Here is a 22,658-nt window from a genome sequence, read left to right on the forward strand (position 1 = left end):
CTAATTCAAACACCACCCCAAAGGCTAAAGATCTGTGCATTGTTGAGAGTTTCCAGGTACTGGACTAGAGAAAGATCATTCATGGCTTGTTCTCCTCAAGCTGTCCTGACCAATAATACTCATTTAATTTGCCGTCGCCATGCAACTTTGGAGTGCATTTTACAGAACTGTGATGTTCATCAGTAAATTCCATTTGAAATAGAGGTTGCCTTTTAACTATCATTGGCTCTCCATTCCTTCTCTTCTCTGTCCCCCCACCATACACTGGTAGTGTTATTTGAACCTTTCAACGTCTAGGTCACCAGGCCATTTTATTGGCTTTACATAGCACCCAAATACAATTACTATATTGTTAACCAGCCATAATTTCTTTTAAAAATTCTAAAACAAACAGATTGAAGTGTTTTATATTTATATACGTAATGCTTGAATGCCAGTGTATAAATATTCTGTGAATTGGGCATTCATTTAGTCATCCTACATGTAATCTGAGCCTTATCCCTCACATTTGGAGAATAAAAGCTCAATTCATGTTCTTTCGTCTTGAAGAAGTTGATCTTCTTGAAGGAGTACCACAGTATTAAACAAAATCTAGAGTGTTAGAAAGGGAGCAGTTAGATAACATACAGTTTACATCTTGTCTGACAAATGGGTTATTAAACTCTGAAAGTCTGTTCTGCAGTTAGCATAATATGTTAGGGTGTAGACATTTTTCGTTTGCATTAATGGAGAGAATCATAATTCAGCTTTTTTTTCCTGAGAGCATGACAGTTAAAATATCAATGTAATTCTTTCTTTCATGGAAGGAGGGTCATGACTTCCCGTGAAGTTGACGTCGGCTGTTATTACTTTGATTTCCTCCATTTTCCTCTATATACTCCTTCATTCCACTGCGGCTCAACTCTTGCGTGATACCTAAGGGCAGCTCAGAACCCCGTTACTCATTCTTAGGTACCTGACTCTGGGTGCAGGCCTCTTGCAGAAGACCTCCCACAGACTCAGTTCCAGATTACCAAGATGAACATTGATCTTGCTAGGGCCCAGAATTTGCACATAGTGGTCCAGATGTCCAGTGGTTTTAACCTCAGTGCCCCTCACACTCTTCCCATCACAAAGCGCCTCAAGAGTTACTCACCTACTCAAACTATTATTAATGTAGTATCGTCAGAGAGAATTGCTTTGCAGCATGATTCTGTGCCATTGTGTGATGCATATCAGAGCTTTGAAGTAGTATTATTTAGACTGATACCAAATGTTACACAAGGAGCATCTGAATATATATGTGTGCTTCCTGAACAGTGCCATCATGTGAAGAGCCTCAAGGAATCATACATTAAGGCAGTCTTGCTGCAATTATATAGGGCTTTGGTGAGACCACACCTGGAGTACAGTTTTGGTCTCCTTACTGAAGGAAGGATATACTTGCCTTAGAGGTGGTGCAACAAAGGTTCACTAGATTGATTCCTGGGATGAGAGGGCTGTCCTATGAGGAGAAATGGGCCTATATTCTCAGGAGTTTAGAAGAATGAGAGGTGATCTCATTGAAACATATAAAATTCTTTAGAGGGCTTGACAGGGTAGATGCGGAGAAGCTGTTTCCCCTGGCTGGAGAGTCTAGAACTAGGGGGTCATAGTCTTGGGATAAGGGGTCGGCCTAAGGAGAAATTTCTTCACTCAGAGGGTTGTGAATCTTTGGAATTCTCTACCCCAGAGGGCTGTGGATGCTGAGTCATTGAGTATATTCAAGACTGAGATTGATAGATTGTTGGACACTAAGAGAATCAAGGGATATGAGGATAGGGTGGGAAAGTGGTGTTGATGTAAAAGTTTAGACATGATCTTATTGAATGGCAGAGCAGGCTCGAGGGGCTGTACGGCCTACTCTTGCTCTATTTCTTATGTTCTTAACCCATTGTTTCTCTTTGATTTAATGTTTTAGCTGATTATTGCCAGTAAAATATGCATGGGCCAGTAATTCCGTTCCCAACGCATGAGTACGGACGGTATACTCACGCGTGTGGCCGAAGGAATTGCCGGATTCCAGCATGCACAGCGCATGCGCGGGAAACCAGCATTTCCTCTCCATCGAACTAAGGGGTTAAGAGGTCCAATGCGTGCGCGCAGGACTCTGCGCGCACGCGTTGAACTTCCTTCGTTTTGACAGGTCTGCGCGTGTGCAAGGGCCTGGACTTTTTGGAAATGAAAAAAGGAGGCGTAAGTAGTGGATTCTTGAAGGTAAGTGGTCTATTATTTAAAATTATTAAATTTTTTCCACAGCTTCATTCTTTTTAAGGACTGTACAGTAAGGTAAGTTTATTTTTAGACCCGAATTCTATCTATCATGAATGAGTTTCCCCTCCCCTGATTGGCTGCAGAGTGCTCACCTGATCCCAGCCGGCACATCGCACTAACTACGCCGCTGGATCAGGTAAGCACATCGCGCCGACATCTGAACCGGGCCAGTGACAGGAAATGCAAGCAGGCCCGGGCTTCAGATGTCAGCGCGCAGGGTGAGTGCAGATCGGGGGCTTGCACGCGCGGCAAGCTGCCGATCCTAATTTCAGGGCCAATATACTAAAAAAAAACTTTGAAACACAGGAGCGAGAATACGTAGTAGTTTACTATCACTGAAAGATACCATTTTCTTTGGGGAATGAGGAGAAAAAAGTAGAAAGGATGGGTTGCACCGTGAGGGCCTAAGCTCTGGAATTCCCTCCCTAAACATCTCTGCCTCTTTTTCCTCCTTTAAGACTCTCCTTAAAACCTACCTCTTTGACCAAGCTTTGGTCACTTGTCCTATATATCTCCTTATGTGGCTCGGTGTCAAATTTTGTTGATGATACTCCTGTGAAGCGACTGGGATGCTTTACTACATTAAAGGTACTGTATAAATGCAAGTTGTTGCTGTTGAAGGCCACACATCAGCAGCATTGGCCAGGATTTGTATAAATAATGACATAAAGTCACTCCACTTAAGAAACCAGATTTATACGTACAACTTAATAAAGACCTGTGTGGTAAATTAATTTGTCGCTTCTGCTGTGCCATAAATGGGGTTTCTGCTGAACTTCTCCCGAAGTTATGGTAACTGAATAATCTAAATACTAGGCCAAGGTATTTTACTTCAAAATAAATCTGTATCTCAGCTTAAAGGCACTTTGGTGATCTAAAGTGACTATTGGCCCTTTCCTGTCTTCTAATCTGTTTTATATTAATGTGTCCTCAATGCCCAGAGTAGTATTGGAATATTTTAAGGAGGTTGGATTTTTTAAATACGAGTTGATTTTCTATCGCATTGCTCAAGGGAAAAATAAAAAGCCTCCTAAAACTGTCTCTCTACTTGTCTCCCAATCTCTAATTCTTCCTTTCCAGCTCATTGTATTTGCTGTTGGATGTTTTCTGTCTTCCTTTTTCTGTGTCTGCTTCTCTTTGTTGTCATCTCTAACCTATCTATAACTTTCTCACCCTTTAAAGAAAAACATTAGTCTATATATTTATTTATAGAAGTAATCAATCAAGACTAAATGGACTCCACAGGCCAAGTGTGGTTAGAGGGCGGGGATAATTGGACCAGGGATGAGGAGGACTGCTATTCTAGAGCACTGAAGAGGCAATAAGGTGAATTTAGAAAGTAGAGTGGTATTAGGGGAGGGGAGAGTTCAGCAGGCGTGGCCGGAGGAGGAAAGTAGATTAGAGTTAGAGATTGGGACGGGGAAAGTAGAGGCTGGGGCCACGGCTATGGCTGTGATGAGCACAGCAAGTTCAAGTAGGTGTGGCGCGGACTATGGGATGAGACTTTGCAGGAGGAGGGGAGCAAGACATCAGCCAGGAGCCGGTGGCTATTTTTAAAAATAGAATTTGGAATCGGCAGGTAGATGCACTTGGGGGTTGTGGGACATCAGCCATATCGCACCATGGGAGACAACGCTTGAGGACAGAGACAGAGGTAGCATGGGCTCGACCGCATACAGGAAGGTTCACACAAACGTCTTTGACACAAGGTGCACCCCACCCACTGTAGTGTATGTACCCGTCTACCTTTAAGAGAACTATTGTATGTAACCGTTCACCTTTAAGAGAACTATTTTAGGTGTGGCACTACTTTGTTTGGCTTCTGTATACGGTAATACCGACGGTGACCACACCAGTATATAAGTGTTGTGCCAGGAGTTATTGGGCAGATTCGCCCTGACCTTCGAATAGTAAAGTCCTGTTTTAAGTTACTCTTGGAGTCTGTGTATTAATTAACTAAACAACCCACAGACTTTACAGTGGCGACGAGTCCGATCGTACCCTGCGGCAACAATAATTCCGAAGCAGTTAACGAGCGTCGAGAAGAGGCAACCGCCCTCGTCATTCTGCTGGGAGAAAACTCGAGTCTGCAGAGCTGGAAAGGAGGAAGAATTCAGAGACAAAGACTTCCATCAGCAACAGGCACTGACTGTCCCTTCTGCCACGGTGAGGAGTGAGCCGATCAGCACGAGAAGCAAGGCGGCCACGGTGACTGTGAGTAAGGGAAAAGTAAAAAGAATAACCGGAGGATAAGGGCGGTGCACTCGACCACGGTCGAGGGGGAAAGGAGCCGGACAGAAGTCGGGCCCAGTGGCGCTGAGACTGGGGCAGCGTGGAGCAAGGAAGCCGCGGTACAGACAGGCTGGGGACGCAACGGCGTCGTGAGACAGCTAGACCGCGACCGGCGAAAAAGGCCGGGCAGCGACCGAAGCCACGAAGCGCTGCGACCGGGAGCGTAGGCGCGGGAAGATATAAAAACTCAGCCGCAGCCGGGGAGGGAAGCACCGGGCTGCGAGACGGCTGGGAGAGGCGTTTGGGAGCCGAGCAAGCGGGAGAGGCAGAGCTGACCAAGGGAGACTGCGTGAGAGCCAGTCCAGCGGCTGAAACTGTTCTCCGTCAACGGGGTGTACCCAGCGCCGGTAGAGCCGAGAGAGCGGGAGAGAGACCGAGCCTGAGCAAGGGGAACTGAGCGAGAGCCAGCCCAGCGGCTGAACCTGTTTGCCGTCAACGGGGTGTACCCAGCGCCGGTTGCCTTGCCGAGAAAAGGGAAAGCACTGAAGCCGACGCGCAGGCTGTGAATCTGAAAGCCAGCGGCCGTCGCCTGTGGGGGAAAGTGTACCCCTCCCGCTAGGGAAGAAACGCGGGAAGCCGCCATTAGGCGGGGAAGAAGACAGAAGCGGGAAACCGCCATTGAAGTGGGCGGGGAGAGAAGATAAGCGCGGGAAACCGCCATTTTCGCGGGAAAACCGCCATCTTAGGAAAAAAAAAAAATAAGTTAAAGAAATAATTCGGGGTGTTATCAGAAAGAGAGGAAGATGCCTAAGCGTGGTAACATCAACGATTTTAATGCCGAGGTAGAAGACTGGGCCACGTATGTGGAACGCATCGAGATCTATTGTGAGGCCAATAAAATAGAAGAAGATGACAAAGCTATAACCTTGCTAAACTCGATGGGCGCGAAGACATACGGGCTCTTGAAGCATCTACTATCACCAGCTAAACCGGCGGATCAGACTTTCGATGATATTGTGGCTGTTCTGAAGGATCACTTGAACCCCACACCGTTGATGTTGGCGGAACGATTCAAATTCTATGCGAGAACGCAACGGAAAGACGAAAGCAACGCAGAATACTTGGTCGAACTGCGTAGACTAGCGAAATACTGCCAGTTTGGAGGGAATCTGACAGAGGCATTGCGAGACAAGTTCATGTGCGGGTTGGCAAAGGAAGGAACGCAAAAGCGACTACTCGAAGAGAACGACCTTACACTTGACAGGGCTGTCCTTATTGCAGCATCGCACGAAGCCGCAGCGAAGGGAACTGCGGAAATGCAGCTAAAGACAGCAGCACTAAGTGTGGATCAAATTACCTCGACAATAACAAAATGCTATCGTTGTGGGAAGACAACACACGACCAGAACCAATGCTGGTTTAAGAACCAGGAATGTAGGAAATGTGGCAAACTGGGTCACATAGCTAAGGTGTGCCGGTCAGGGAAGAAGACCAACAACCAAAGGACCAACAACCAAAGGAAGCCATCACAGGAAAAGTACAACAAGGTACACAAGGTGGCTGAGAAGAGTTCAGACTCAGACCCAAACGGCCAGGAGCTGGGTAGTCTGAGAATTCACAATGTGAGTAAGGAAGCTGACCTACAAACTATCTGGGTCATGCTAAAAATAGCTGGAATCCAAGTGAAAATGGAGTTGGACACTGGATCAGCTCTATCAGTCATAAATCAAAGGGATTACCACCGGCTATTCTCACATATACCCTTAAGAGATACCAAGTTCATATTGCAGACATACACGGGGCATAAAGTATACCCCATGGGAAAGATAAGAGTCAAAGTAAGAGATAGGGGTAAAGAACACCCAAGAATTAACTTATACGTACTACATGAGGGAGGACCACCACTTCTAGGACGGGAGTGGATCAAGAAAATAGACATGGAATGGCACTATCTAAAAGCCATAACGAGTGAGGACTCGGTGCAGGCAATCAGCTCAGATTCTGAAACGGATGACGATAAGACCAACCCAAATATGAAAGACAAGGCTGAAATGGACTTGCCGACGAAGGTTGGAAAAACGAAGGCATGCATAAAGGCTTATGCTCCAGAGAAGAACAAAGTTTCAGAGCAGAACTCCACCGAACAACGACAACCTAGTTTGACAGAAAATTCTGAGCCTGTTCAAGTTACGGACATATCCATGATGGAAGAACACCGAGCTCGGACTCAAACTTATTTCAAATTACGACAACAATTAGAACAATTGAGTTACCGTCTCGTACAAGAGATGAAAACAATGAAAAAGTTCTATGACACCGAATGGGAGAATCTGGAAAGACAACAGAAGCAGCTAGCTCAAGCAGAGAGCGACCATAGAGCCATCGTGACCAATTACCGATCATATCTCCCTTATGCTGTTCAGGAGTTAGAATATTTGCAGGAAGAAGCAAATGAAGAGGAATCTTCAGGAAGCCAGGATTTTATTCCAGTTCTTCTCTACGACTCCTTACAAGCAGAGTGTGAGAAGTTGAAAGAACAGTATGAACAGGCCCAGGCTACAATTCTGGAAGGGGTTAACTCGGCAACCTCCGAAAAGCTAGTTTCAGTGGAAGCATATGAGCAACTGAAGGTTGAACATGAGCAAGAAGTCCAAAGGCTGCAGGAAATTCTTGATGAGCTCAAGGCCAAGACAGACTCATCGGTAGAAGTTCCATCCATAGATGAGAAATTAGAGGTGAAAGACATGGCAGAACATGAAAGACAAGATGTACAAGAACTCATAAAAATATTAAAGGAAACCCAAGACAAATATGGGGCGGCAATGACCGAGATTCAACAACTTGAAGAACAGATTCAACTGGGAATCCGTTCAGTGGAAGAAAAGGGAACTGTAAGAAACACAGAGACTGTAAGAATGGCCTCTGAACATGAGCTAGAGAGCATCAAGGCGCAACTTCTCCGAGCGCTGGAAGCCAAAGTACAAGAGGAAAAGAAGGTGAAAGCATTGGAGGAAAAGGTGGATGAAATGGAGAAGACTCTGACCCACAGTGTTCCCGTGGAAGAGTTAACGGTCAGCCAACTCCTTCATATGCTGAAGGACAAGACTCTACAATGGGAACAATCTGAACACGAGCTTCAATCTTCAAAGGGAAGGAGTTCGGAGCTCTCAAAAGTTATGGAAATAGCTGAGGTTGCAACACAGATTTTACAGGGATGCCAAAAGTACGCTGAATCACGTCAATGTGAACAGCAGAATGTTGAAACAGCTGCTCCAGTAGAAGGATTGAATAGCCTGATCAATCAATCCCCGAGGGAAGGGGAAGTGTTGAAATCACAAACGAGGTCATTAGTGAAGGATTTGCAGGAAACCCAGGAAGAGCGGGATGAATATGAACGCATGAAGAAGTCTCTTCAGGAAAGATGTCTAGGGAGGGAACAACAGTCGGCTAACGTCCAGTTGGGTACGGAAGAAGTAGCAGGCCCTCTCGCTAGACTAGCTCAGGACGACACCGAATATTACCATGACCTGTTGAGTGACACGGAATATTACGATGACTTGGTCTGCCCAGCTTGTGATGAAAACTCCCAAAGTGCAGAAATCAGGATGAAGCACTTAAAGTCTAAGGAACATAGGGAGATGGTGGCGCTACAGCTGGCAGCGGATAAGGGAGCCCCGAGAGTCTCCAAGAAGCAGAAAAGAAAAAGACGAAGCAGAAGACGATAACCATCTAAATCATTATCACTTCTATCAGATCATGCACGTGGGCCCCACGAAGGGGGCCAAATCAGTTGGAAAGTAGGAAAAATTACCAAGGCAGTCCAGCTGTTTGTAAAAGTCAGCACTGCTGGTTCAGCAGGACGGAAGTTCAAGCTGTTAAGCCAAGGGAAAGACTATTGGATGAGTCACGCTAGAAATGTGAACCGGCTACACCACAGAGATGTTGTTCGGACCGAGTCAAGACCAGAGACTGAATATGTGAACTGTTCCCGCAGAGACTGAGACTGTGAACTGTTTCCCGCAGAGACTATATCTGTGAATTGTTTTACATGAAGTTGATTATATGTTATGTTTAATGGGGAATAAGTATGTTGTAAGCTAAAAAGGGAGGATTGTAGTGTATGTACCCGTCTACCTTTAAGAGAACTATTGTATGTAACCGTTCACCTTTAAGAGAACTATTTTAGGTGTGGCACTACTTTGTTTGGCTTCTGTATACGGTAATACCGACGGTGACCACACCAGTATATAAGTGTTGTGCCAGGAGTTATTGGGCAGATTCGCCCTGACCTTCGAATAGTAAAGTCCTGTTTTAAGTTACTCTTGGAGTCTGTGTATTAATTAACTAAACAACCCACAGACTTTACACCCACCTATTGATTTTAATATATAATAGACATTTATAATCCTTAACACTGATTGAGGTTCCGGATTCATTTTTTTCTAATTATGACCATGAAAATGCAGAAGTAACTTTGATGACTCCACAAATCTATTAATGGTCGCTGTGGGATTCCAGCTCAGTGTCATTTAGAACATTTCCTTCCTGTATTGTAATGACGACAATCATTACTTCAATAGCAGGTTGTTGCTTTAACAATATAAATTCTTATTTCAACAACTGTTATTGGTAATTTCACTAATACAGATTATTAGTTCAGTGGTAGAAACCATTACAACCTGCACCCCTCAAGTGAGAGATCCATCAGCCATCAACTAAACATTACACTGGTATCTAAAGGGAAATCCATTGATATGTAGAATGTAATGGATACCTAGAAGTGATTACAAAGCTTCAATGTAGCCATGATGTTCAGATAGTTAGTTACCGGAGAGTGACTTAGGCTATCCTATAATTGTGGACTTTAAGGTGTTTCATATCAAAGGGATAATTTCGTGACTTTGCCAATTGGGAGCTCTGGCCCATCAGCAATGCATTATCAGAAATTCAGGCACGTGTTGTGCACATGTTTTTGACCATTTAGAGGAACTCTTTAAAAACCACACCTCTACTGAACACCAAAGGGGTGAATTTCCACGGGGCCGTCGTTTTTCTCAGGTTTCCATGGCTCTTGCACCAAAGTTACAACAGACAAGAGGGAGAACATCCGTGAAAATTCACCTCCCAAGAGTAGCTACAAATGTCCAATTGCACTTTCCACAGGAAAAAGCCCAATAAGCCCAACACCCCACCTACTGTCTTTTCATCATATCCTTTAATCTCTACAGCAACTCCTTTAATTGTCTTGTTAACCTATTTGTACTGTCTACTTCTATGGTCTTTCTTGGGCTGCGATTTCCTCTACCTCGGCAGGTCCATGGCGGGCGATGTCGGTGGTGGGTCCTGGCCCTGCTGCTGGTTCCAGCCGGCTGTCCAAAATGATTTTCTCCTGATTGGGCTTGTTAAACCCGCCCAGCGTGTTTGCCGACCAATTGAAGGAAGCGGATCTGATGACATCATTTGATGACACGTCATCAGCTGGTTTCCTTAAAAGGACCATGTGCAAATTGGTTTTGACAGTTGTGCTGTCAGTGTTCTACAGCATTGAGGTGCTGCAAACACTGAACAAGCACTGCACAGACATGCAGGGCTGCATCCAGGCTCTCCCATGACTCCTCCATATGCTTATGGAGGGCGTCACAGCACACAGGGAGGTCCACTTCCCTTCCAATGGGCAGAAGAGACCTCTCCAGGAGACCAACGCAGTCTGGTTGCACATTGCACAGGAGGGCATAAGCAGAAGGACCAGGCTGCAGTGGCGCAAACCTTTCAATGATCTCAGTAGATCACGAAACGTTACTGCAAAGCCACACTCAACCTCACCTGCTGTGCCTGTCATCACATCTCCATCACTCTGCCTTCCCTACCCTACTCCTGCACATCCTTACTCACACCAACATACCTTGCACCTCCACCCATTCCTCTCTATCTACATTATCACTTCCCCATCTCACGAGCCACCCCTCACACTCACCCTCATCCTAGTGCAATCATACCAACTAACAACACACAGGATAGGCACATGTTCATGTAAAGTTTCTGTTAATGTGGTCTTGAACATTGAAATCTTTATTTTCAACACTTTGTGTTCTTGGACAGATCTGTGTGCACCTTTGGAAGTGGCTTAGTGAGTTGCAGTGAATGGTGAGACATAACGGTACCTCTCGCAATGGTGATGAGTGTTAAAGGAATGGCTTGGGCATTGCAGGGATGCTTTATGGTGTTGGTGTGGGGTGGTGCCAACCTGGCACATTATGTGGCAGCCAGGATGTACAGCATCAAGTGAAGTAAATCTGGCCATGGTGAGGCCATCCCTGGCCTCCTGGGCAGCAATGTGGTCAGGTGCTGATGTCCTCTGTCCTGTGCAGCATCAGTTGAAGGTTGGTGTTGTTGGTGCTGCTGGTGTGCCTGGTGCTGCTGGTGTTGGGGCTGATCATGGTGGGATTCTGAGGACCAAGGTGAGATAGTTTCAAGGGCACCGATGCTCCTGTAATAGATGGCAGGTGAGGTTGAGATGACGGAAGCAATCTATCAGTGGTGGGAGAGGGTGATCCAATGAGGTGACACTGGATAGAGAGTTTGCTCCAAACACTTGCAACCTGCATAAAGCTCAATCTGTCTTCCAAATGCAGTAAGCAACAGCTTCTGAGCTTGAAAAGTGAGCAGCTGTGAGTTGGGAGCTTTTATAGCACATTTCCAGCTGTCAGTAATGAGATGATCCTATGGTCATACAAGTCCCGACCTCCTTACCTGACGTGATCCCCGAGCAGCGTGGACCCTGTGGGCGACCTCGTAAAATGTAAAGGTGAGCTCAAAATACTTCTTAATGGGCTGTTAACAAGATCTTAATGACCTGAATTGCCTCCCCCGCCGCTCTGTGTCGGGTCTGTTCAGCGTTGACAGACCCGACATCTGGGAAAGGCGTGTGGCGGTGGGTTGACAGCGGGGTCCCGACACGCTGTTAAAAAAAATTCCCACCTGACCAACCACCGAACACGCCCGCTGAGCCCCTGAAAAATTCCCCCCCTTGGTAACTTATTCCACAATGCTACATTACCCTCCTTCTGACTTTCCTTCTTAATCCTAATGTCTTGATTTTTTTTACCCAGTTCCCTTGGTTGAAAATCCTTCACTCTAGAGAACAATTCTGTTAATTCCCTTCACAATCTTGATAACTTTAATTAGATCACCTTGAAGTCGCTTCCTTTTCAAATAAAACAAACATTTCTATGTTTCTATTATATTGCTTAAGGCTAAAGGGATCAAGGGATATGGGGAGAAAGCAGGGACAGGGTACTGAATTTGGATGATCAGCCATGATCTCATTAAATGGCTGTGGTAAACCACTTTTATCGTTCACTATCGTTACACTATGGTTATCACTGTTTATATCGTTACACTATGGTTATCGCTGTTTACACTGTCGTGTCACTACACAAGGTCACCTCTTGTGACGCTGTTATACCTGGGCTGACCACAGCTGACTCCGCCCATGGCTCCGCCTGCTTGCCCAGGTATAAAGGTGGTCGACTGGCTGGTATTCCTCCTTGTTGGACCCGATCGCCCACGAGGGTGGGCTCTGTTATTTAGCCAATAAAAACCTATAGTTACTATCTTAACTCGTCGCTTTTCATTGGATGAATTGATAGGTATATCAATGGCGGAACAGGCTTGAGGGGCCGAATGGCCTACTCCTGCTCCTATCTTCTATGTCTATGTTTCTATTTTAAAAATTGTGCTCAAAATGCTGGTGACTTTAGGTAAGGACGCTTTCATTGCCCATTTCCAGTTGCCCTGCGAAGGTGGTGGTGGGTCTTCTTGAATCTTTAGGTAGTGATTGTATAACTGAGAGGTTTGCTAGGCTACTTCAAAGGGTATTAAGAGTCAACCTTATATAGTGGACTAGAATTATATGTAGATTATACCTGGTAGGGCTGGCAGATTGGTTCACATGTGTGCTTCATAGAAGGAATCTGCCAGCCCTACCAGGTCTAATCAGGGATGCTCAAGAGGGCAGAATTTGAGGAGCGTAGATATCTCAGGGGGGTGGGGGGTTGTGGGGCTGGAGGAGATTCCAGGGATAGGCAGGGGCGAGGCCATGGAGGGATTTGAAAACAAGGATGAGAAATTTGAAATCGAGGCATTGCTTAACCGTGAGCCAATGTAGGTCAGTGAGCACAGGGGTGATGGGTGAACGGGACTTGGTGCGAGTTAAGACATGGGCAGCCGAGTTTTGGATGACCTCAAGCTTACGTAGGGTAGAACATGGGAGGCCAGCCAGGAGTGCGTTGGAATAGTCAAGTCTAGAGGTAACAAAGGCATGGATGAGGGTTTCAGCAGTGGATGAGTTGAGGCAAGAGCGGAGACGAGTGATGTTATGGAGGTAGAAATAAACGGTCTTAGTTATGCTGCAGATATATGGTCGGAAGCTCATTTCAGGGTCAAATATGACACCAAGGTTGCGAACAGTGTGGTTCAGCCTCAGATAGATGTTAGGGAGAGGGATGGAGTCAGTGACTAGGGAACGGAGTTTGTGGCGGGGACCGAAAACAATGGTTTTGGTCTTCCCAATATTTAATTGGGGAAAATTTCTGCTCATCCTCAACTGGATGTCGGACAAGCAGTCTGACAATTTAGAGGCCGTGGAAGGGTCGAGAGACGTGGTGGTGAGGTAGAGCTGGGTGTTGTCAGCGTACATGTGGAAACTGACGCTGTGTTTTCAGGTGATGTCGCCAATGGGCAGCATGTAGATGAGAAATAGGAGGGGGCCAAGGTTAGGGGCTAGATTTTCAGTTGCTTGCGCCAGCAGTTAGCGCCTTAAGAGAAGTGATTTCCGGGCGCTATGCGTGTAGCGCCCGGGCGCAGCGCAGTTTGCGCCCCGCCCCAAATTAAGTTGCCCGTTAGCGCCGGCGCAAAGTTTAGCGCCCGCCCGGATGCGCGCGCAGAAAATGACGTCACATCCTCGTGCAACGCCCTTTGGCCGCCCCGATTGCAAACTTCAGTCGGACCGCCCCATTGTGCGGCGGGCGGCCGGAGCGTTTGGAAAAAGGAACGCAACACAACCAGCGCGGGCCCCGGGGGGCGCTAATTAAAGGGAACGTCCTCTCCAGTATAAAGGCCATCCATTATTTCAGAAAACAGTCTTGTGCAACGCATTTCTGGAGACACAACAAGGAGGATAGCTAACTGGTTTCAAGCAGCAAGAGCCAGGTATTTTTGGACTCAGGCAACAGCGCTGCAAGTGGCCATTTGGAAATTAGAGTGTTTGCCAGGATTTGATGGGGGTTGCATGGGGTGCCAACGCGGAGCTGCAGCTCCATGTCCGTAGGGCTCGCAGACGTATTGTGAGAGGGGCAGCCCTGGCTAGAGGCAGAGGGGGCTACAGGCGTCGGCCACGTAGGCCTTACCCAGTCAGGCTATACCGCCAGCAGCGCTCCTACCTAAACATGAGTGCCGCGCGATGTGTTAAAAGGCTCCGATTCCGGAAGGGGGTGATTGCAGAGATCTGCCACCTGCTTCGCCGAGATCTGCGGCCAAAGCTCAGGTGCAGGACGTCTCTGTCGGTGGAAGTGAAGGTGACAGTGGCATTGAACTTCTATGCCACCGGCTCCTTCCAATACGCTGCTGGGGACATAGCAAACATCTCCCAGTACGGCGTGCATCGCTGCATCCGCCAGGTGACCGAAGCACTGTTCAGAAGGAGAAGCCAATTCATCTCCTTCCCCATGGCCCTGGAGAGCCAGCATCAGCGCGCATTGGGATTTTCCAGACTCGGGGAATTCCCCTTGGTGCAGGGCGCCATTGACTGTACGCATGTGGCTTTGCGGGCCCCTCTGGAGCATGGCGAGCAGTATCGCAACAGGAAGGGCTACCATTCTCTGAATGTGCAGCTGGTCTGTGACCACAAGCAGCGCATCATGGCAGTCAATGCCAGCTTCCCAGGCAGCAGCCACAATGCCTTTATCCTGCGGCAGAGTACTGTGCATGACATGTTCCAGGCACAGCCTCCCCCAAGAGGATGGCTACTCGGGGACAAAGGCTATCCTTTGTGCACCTGGCTCATGACCCCGCTCCGCGCGCCCAGGACCGCTGCTGAAGAGGCCTACAACGAGAGCCATCAAACCACCCGCAACATCATCGAGCTAACTATTGGGGTCCTCAAGCAGCGGTTCCGCTGCCTTGATCGCTCCGGAGGAGCTCTCCAGTATTCGCCGGACCGGGTCTCCCAATTTGTGGTGGTTTGCTGCATGCTACACAACCTGGCTATCCGCAGGACTCAGGCACTGCCACCTGACGTTGGACCAGCACCTCAGGAGGAGGAGCAGGAGGAGCATGAGGAGGAGGAGGAGGAGGAGGAGGAGGAGCAGGAGTACGTTCCCAGGAGGGAGCGACCAGGGCCAAGGGCCGCACGACGCCACCTTATTACACGGTACTTCTAAGCCCCCTGTCAGGGAATGGCCAGGGGCCATGAGGGAAGATGAATGCAGCCGCTCCGCAAGCCCTCAGCCGGCGAAGCCAACAAACACTAAGAAGAACAACCATGGAGACTGCATGAATAAAGATAATTTTTTATTAAACAAAAATGAAAAGCCCTTCCCACATGAATCCCCAAAAACAATAAACGGGCCCCACAAAAAGCCCAACAAACGACTCACTCCCACAAACTGGGGAGGAGCCACTCCACCTTTATTGAAACCGGGCCTCAACGTCGGCCTAACGCAAAAAAAAAGCCCTCCAAAAGCACAACCATGGGCAAAATAAAGATGGCCACCGCCATATTAAAGGAAAGCTGGCCACACCCTCTACTGAGTGGCCCGCGAGGGCGAGACCTTGCCCAGCATTTTGCCTCCCCTGCCCTGCCTGCTGCTCCTTCGCAAGCTCTGCCCAGTGGCTGCTGCGAGGCTGGGGGAAGGCGCCTGAGGCTCAGATGCCCTTCCGCCAGATGCCACTGGGGGGCGGCCTACACGGCGTTTGGGCCTCGAGGGGCCGTCTCCTGAGTGGCGCGCCTGAGCCTGGCCACCATCAGCTGCAGCCGCTTGCCCTTGACGCCCCAGAGGGGGAATGGCGGCGACGGATGGTGCAATGTGGGCCAGCTGGCGTCTGGGATGCGCTGGCTGGTGCTGTGGCGCGGTGGCACTCGGCCGGGCCCGCACTGCAGGATCCGCAGCAATCAGCCGACGGCCGGCTTGCTGGGATGGTCCAGCGCGGCGCCTGCCCTGGCGATGCCTGCCTGAGACAGCGCGTGTGGCAGCAGTGAGTGGCCCTCTGGTCCTGGTGTGCGCGCGCATCACATCCGCCAGGGTCTTGACGGCATCAGTTAGCATGCGGCCAGTCGCGGCAGTTGCTGCCCCGAACTCGCGCACACTGGTCGCCAGCGACTCGATGGCCTCAGGCATGCGCCCCACCACGCTCATGAGCTCCGTGTGGCGCCGGTCCGAGTCGTCGGCCATCTGATCGAGCTTCCGCACCTCCTCCGAAGTGAAGGTGTCCGGACTGGAGTCGCGACTCTCCCGCTGGGGAGGAGGGGGCCGAACTAGGGGACCCTTGCCGCGTTGGTGACGGCGAGTTTGCCGAGCAGCAGCACTCCCCTCTGATCCTTCCCCCCTTTGGGGGGAAGGCCGCGGGCCACGCGCACGGCTGCTGGGTGGCTGGACGCCACTGGTCCCAGAAGCTGCATTGCCCTGCGACAGTTCCTCCAGGCACTCGTCCAGTGAGGAGGTGTCGAGCATTTCCTCCTCTCCTGCGGGACGTGACTGTTCCCCCGAAGGTCCGGCTTGCTCCTCCTCCTCCTCCTGGTTGGAGGTGCTGTCACTGGCAGCCTCAGGGTCCTGGTCGTCACCAGCTGAAAGCAGGAATGCACAAGAGTAGCTTCAGAGTGAGGAGACGGCGTCAGCGAGGGAGTTAGGACTGGTGGGATTCAGCGCATTGGTGGGACAGTGGCAAAGGAGATAGCTCGGATGGGCCAGTGCGACGCGAGAGGGCCAAAAGGCGAGGTCCTTACCATTGCCGGGCAGTGGAGGGTCGGATACACCGCACGCTGTGGGGACAATCACACGTGCTCCCATGAGCACACACACGCGCTCCTCCAGCCGAGTGAGCTCCTGCAGCTTGGCGCGGCCACCCCTGGCACGGGCCTGGCGATTAAACGCTACTTTAGCCTGCAAGAGAAAGGACGGGCTGTAAGGGCGCAGTGAAGCCCTGATGTAGTGTGCACTGCCTCCCATGGTGGAATAGCTTGGACAGAGTGAAGCCCTGATGTAGTGTGCACTGCCTCCCATGGTGGAATAGCTTGGACAGAGTGAAGCCCTGATGTAGTGTGCACTGCCTCCCATGGTGGAATAGCTTGAACAGAGTGAAGCCCTGATGTAGTGTGCACTGCCTCCCATGGTGGAATAGCTTGGCCAAAGTGTAGAGTGCCGAATGGCCATTTGATGCTCATGACTGTCCCAATGCTGCTGGCTGAGGGCTGGCCAAAAGGACTTTCAGGTCCCTTTGCCCATCATGTCAGGTGTACATGCAAGAATGAGGAGGAGACTGGAAAGGCTACTCACCCTCACAATCCTGGTCAGATCGTTGTACTTCTTACGGCATTGTGTGTGGGTCCTGGGGGCCTCGCCGGTGAATGTCACCCTCTGGGCGATCTGCTTCCAGGCTTTGGTGTAGTCGTGGTGGGTTGGATTCCTCCCACTGTCTGGAAACAAGATCTTGCGCCTCACCTCCAGAGCTGTGAGCATGATGTCCAGATCACCCTCTGAGAAGCGCAGGGCACGCTGACGGGCCTTCTCTGGCGTTGCCATGACTCCCTGGGGCTGAGCAGTAGTGTTGAGGCCTCTTTGCAAGGCTGCAGTGTGCAGGGCGTGGCAGCAGACTAATTCATCCCTTCCCCCTTTAAGAGCTGGTCGGCACCACGGGGTCTGCTGTCAGTGCAAAAATGACCGCACCCGTGCTGCGCCCCGCCTGGGCGCTATCCCTCTGGACCGCCGGCTTAGCGCCTAAAGAGAGTAGTGGAACGCCTCTTTTAGCGCTCCACCAACCTCTTAGGGCGAAGCCACTGAATTCCCGGCAACGGGGCGCTACTTTGGGGCGGGCGCTAACTTCGGGCGGGCGCTAAAGCTAGCGCCCCAAAACTGCCTAAACTGAAAATCTAGCCCTAGATCTTTGGGGGACACCAGAGATAACATAGTGGGAGCGGGAAGAGAAGCCATTGCAGTGATGCTCTGGCTACGATTAGCTAGATAAGAATGGAATCAGGCAAGCGCAGTGCCACCCAGCTGGACGGTGGTGGAGAGGCGTTGGAGGAAAATGGAGTGATCCACCATGTCAAAGGCTGCAGACATGGAGTTGCAGGAAAGATGGGTTCAGATTTGGGAGGCGACTACGTGTTCAAGGATTTTGGAGAGGAAAGGGAGGTTGGAGATGGGGCGGTAGTTTGCCATAACGTACTTAGCCTGTCCACATAATTTAATTTCTTGGCTCGTAACGTCACGTTTGTTTCTTCTCTTTTACCTTCTCAAGGCAATAATATCCTCCTTGTGATTAGCTGATCCAAACTACCCACAATGCTCTAGTTGGAGTCTAGGTAATGCCTTATACAGCAATAATATACAGGAAGCTTTGGTTTATCCGGAGGTTGTATGGCCGGAAACCTCGATCTAACGGCAGAAATCAGCAGCCGTTTTGTTAGGTTTTTTTTCTTTTTTTTTCTTCTCCTAGCATTTTTTTAAACAGTCAGTCTCTGGAAAGCCTCTCTGAAGCTGTTGCTAAGCTACAGAGACGCTTCCAAGGTACGGGCCAACTGTTTACAAGCTGTTGCTAAGCAACAGTGTTTGTTGTCAGATACGGAGATGAAAACCTCCGTATCCTTCAACATTAGCGCTGGTCTGTCTGGAAGTTTTCATAGATCGGCATCACGCCGGTCCCGTTGGTGCCGGATATCGCGAAGTTTCCTGTAATATCTTTTGATTTGTCTGTTATCCTTCTGCTGTTGCAAACCAACGCTTTATTTGTCCTTTATTTTACTGCAACTAGGCACTGCACTAATGGTTCCATAAATGTATTCACAACAGTCCTTAGATTTTCTTCCTGATGATCATGCTAAAGGACTGATTCATACTCTTTCTTTTGGGTCCTTGGTGCTATATGAATTATTTTACACTTCTCCACATTGAACTGTATCTGCCACCTATTGGCCCGGCGACCTGAAAAGATCTCAGTCCTTTTGAATCTTCTTGTACTGTTTCTCATTATTTAGCTTTCTTGTACTTTGGTATCATCTATAAATTTCTTAGTCTAGAATTAATGTTGATGATATTAGCACATGAATGTTTAATGTGTTAGTATCACATTCCTTTGTTATTTTAACACAGAAATTATTCTATTTATTTTAAATAGGATAATGCCTCTGTTAAAATAGTAATTCTATGGATTAATCAAATGATAATGGTTACACAGGCTGACTATTTATGTAATCTGTAAGATTATTAAATAATATACCTGGAAGCATAAAAGGCTATTACTTTACCATCAATCAGCATAGAGCACTCAGAGGGGATGTGGGCAGCCTGGTAGAATCGAACTGTGCATATATTGTGTTGTTTGAGGAGAACATGAGTGTCCAGAAACAGTCCAATATCATTCTGAAAGTGCCAGGGTGGTTCCTTGACAATCTTTCAGGCCGGCTGCACCCCAAGAGAGTTTTTAGTAGCACAGTAACACTCCATATACTATCTGAAGAAAATGTAACATTCCTCCAATTTATATAGGCCTCCTCTCCCGTATGAAAGGACAACATGGAGATTGCAAGCAATTCATCTTTATCAAAATTTAATTGAATAAGCGCCTCAGAAGGGATTGCAAATTAGTAGCACACTGTGCAGGGAGGCATAATGTCCTGAAATTAAAGAAACTGGAGAGCAAGCTGTTGTAGAAGCTTTTAAAATAAAATGATTGTATGTAAGGATAGAGTAGAAGCCACTAGAATAAGTACATTTAAGTTCTGCTTAGTCAACCTTAAGATAAACAGAAAGTTGCTAGGCTGCTTAGGACTGTACAGGCTAAGGTTGAAGTTGCATATTCTCTGGTGGGTTTGTCACTAACAACTTGATCAACACAAATTTTTCAAAATGACAGCTTTGACAGTGAAGCTTTCTTGCTCTGCGCCCAGGAACAGCCTGCAGTTTACCTCAGTGTATAAACCTCTAGTGTGCCAGATCATAAGGCTGTGGAATACATTTTAAAATGTTTTTGTATTATTAATAGTATTACTAAATGAGTGTGAAATGGCTGTGAAAGGTGAAAATTCATTTTCAGCACCTTTATAAGTAACGTCAAAAATAACACTGCAAAATATCTGCTGAATTCACATTGTTAATAACCAGCTGTATAACAAGGCATGTTGATTAACTTTCCCTCTTGTGAAAAATCACAAATGGATTTTCTTGGTAAATTGACAGAAAACAATTTTATATAAAAATTGTACTCTTTTTATGATTAGTTTGGGAAGAATTTAAGCTTCAGTATGCTAGTCATTTAAAAAAAACACTTTAAATATTTTTTTGATAATTTAGGTACTCAACATGTTGAGGGATGTTAGTGCTGGGAAATGGAATGCTTTCCACTTTGGGCCCTCAGTATCAATATGAAGCACTCTCAGGACAGGTATAATATAAATGGACCAGTCAAGTTTGAAGAATAACTTAGAGCTGTGTCCTTTCCCTGAGGTTGATGATTTGTGCCTCTGCTCCTCTCCTGCCCGAACCCACCCAGGAAATTGAAAATGGATTTGGAAAATCAAAATCTTTTCTACCAATGCCATTATGATATGCCAAATAAAAGCCAACTGATCGCAGATCCAACATCAACCATGAGCAGAGAGAATCACATCTTTAGAGCAGGAATGCTCCATGCTACACTAAGAGCTGTTGAATGCAATGGTATTTGGGGTTACTTGGCCTCGTAATGCACCATAGCAACAATATCGTCTCATCACTTGGCACTGTCTAGTCTTTTGCCTTTGTGGAAACAAGATAGGGATCCCCCAGCACCCACCAGCCCACACCCCCCACTCTCACTAAAAAATAATCTGAATGTTCCATGGGGGAGGCAGTGAATACAAAGTGGATCAACCCACTGACTGCTGCTGTCGGGTCATGGAATATTTTCAATATATCAGCCGCCTTGCATCCTGAATATTTTTTTTATCTTGTGCAGCAATTAAAAGCTTTAATCCTACTGTGTGGCGAGCTTCGTAAAATATTAGCTTGTGGTAACATATAGATACTCTTTCATACACCTTTGAATCTAGAATTTATTCTGTGAGTAAACTGGGCTAAATAACCTCCAAGTGCTAGAGTTGTATAGCTGCTGCTCGTGACTGCAATACATCCACATTCAAGAGCTTGCAATCAACTAGTTGTGATTGCCATGCTTGCGGTATAACTGGGAGAACATTTCGTTTTACTACTACATCAATTTTATACTTGCTTGATCTGCTATAAACCAAGGGCATTCTTTGATGTCTCCTATTCAAATTGTAGAGCTCCTTTCCTCTCTCTCTCTCTACAAGATTTTGTTTGCCATCTTAAGGCAGTGGGATCACCACTAATGGGATTTTTAAGGTCCAGTATCTGTTTTGCTTGGCTCTGACTGAGGACAAAATCTCGGGTTAAAATGCATTGGGCCAATGAAGAATAAGTAGCACATTGTACCACCTTGTCCCTAGAGGCTATGGCAGTATTTCCAAAACCTTGGAGCTGCATATAGTGACACAACTTGAACGTGGCTGAGTAATATGTCATTAGCTATTAAGAATAGGTGAAGGAGGAGAGGGTTTGATTTGTCGTTGTGACTATTAGACCTCCAAAGCTGAATTTGTACCTGAAGGCTTAAAAAGATTGAAATTTCACCAATACCGCTCATGGCGAGGCACCTCAATGAATTTTACACATTTTCACATACTTTAAGGAGCATGCGTGAAAATAGCAGTGGCTGTTACCATACCCCTTATCATAAATGAAATCTTTCATATGTGCGTGTGGTTACATTTCTGATTAAAAGATACCACCATCAAGGGTTAAGTAACCAATAAGGGGTTGAAAATGAAAATAAAAATGAAAGCAGGATTCGAAGGAAAGATTTTTAGGAAAGAAGTCTTAGGAGGTGTATTGAACTGAGGTAAAATGACCATATTGAACCTCATGACTGATTACCGAGGTGAGCTTGACCCTGTCGTGTTGCATTGAAGAGGGTGTGGTTTTCTACACCAATAATTTTGAAGTCAGATACGCAGCGCACGATATAACAGCGGTTAACGGGGAAAGAAAAGGCATGAAGTGGAGAACTGTAGCCTGGCACAGCCAAGGATCAGTTGCTCTTTTCAAATTATTAAAATCAGATTGTCAGAAATTCACTTGAATGTTTTGGATGAAAAGTATGACAAATTAAATAATTTGAGTGAAGTATGTAATTCCCATTCTCCTTGGAGCTACATTTGCAAAGACCTTTGTCAGATATTTTTAAAAATGAAAGAAGCAAGGAAAAAAATGTATGACATTTAAAATCTTTCTAACAAAATCTTTCACAAGTGAAGTGTGGCTTTTTTCTCACTTGTTTATATATGCGGTCTTGTTAAAAAAACAGCCAACACAATATCAGTAATCACAGTTCTTCCTACAATTGTCATGTCCTCAAACATTACAGACTTAAGTGGTAAATTTGAGTAACATTGTCCAACATGTGCACTAGTTTAAAATATTATTCTTAGACACATTTAAGCCTTGGAGGCCGGGCAGAAAAGAGTCACTGGACTGATCCCTAGTGCCAGAGGACTGAGTTATTAGCAAAGGCTGGAGAAACTCATCTTTTTTGCCCTTAAAAGATGACTGAGAGCTGAGATTATGGCGACATATAAGAGCAAATGGTATAGAAAAGGTAAATTCGGAACACTACTTCAAACTAAAATTTGACAGTAGGACAAAGGGACACCGTTTCAAACTAGTAAAAGACAAATTTAAGACTGATGTCAGGAAGTGCTTCATCACACAAAGAGGGATCAATACATGGAATAAGCTTCTGGGTAAGTTAGTGGAGGCAAAAACCATGGAGTCATTTCAGAAATAGTTGGATACTGTGATCAG

The 22,658-nt window shown here is 47.0% G+C and overlaps 1 protein-coding gene across 4 annotated transcripts in view; it reads left to right on the forward strand.

Annotated features, from left to right (window-relative positions):
- Nucleotides 1-22,658, forward strand: part of mecom (MDS1 and EVI1 complex locus) — a 753,387-nt gene that overhangs the window by 136,193 nt on the left and 594,536 nt on the right. The gene's annotated exons all lie outside the window — the stretch shown is intronic.

Source organism: Somniosus microcephalus, chromosome 6 (genome assembly GCF_052327205.1).
Source record: "Somniosus microcephalus isolate GS21.2 chromosome 6, FLI_Smic_1.0, whole genome shotgun sequence".
Taxonomy (NCBI): domain Eukaryota; kingdom Metazoa; phylum Chordata; class Chondrichthyes; order Squaliformes; family Somniosidae; genus Somniosus; species Somniosus microcephalus.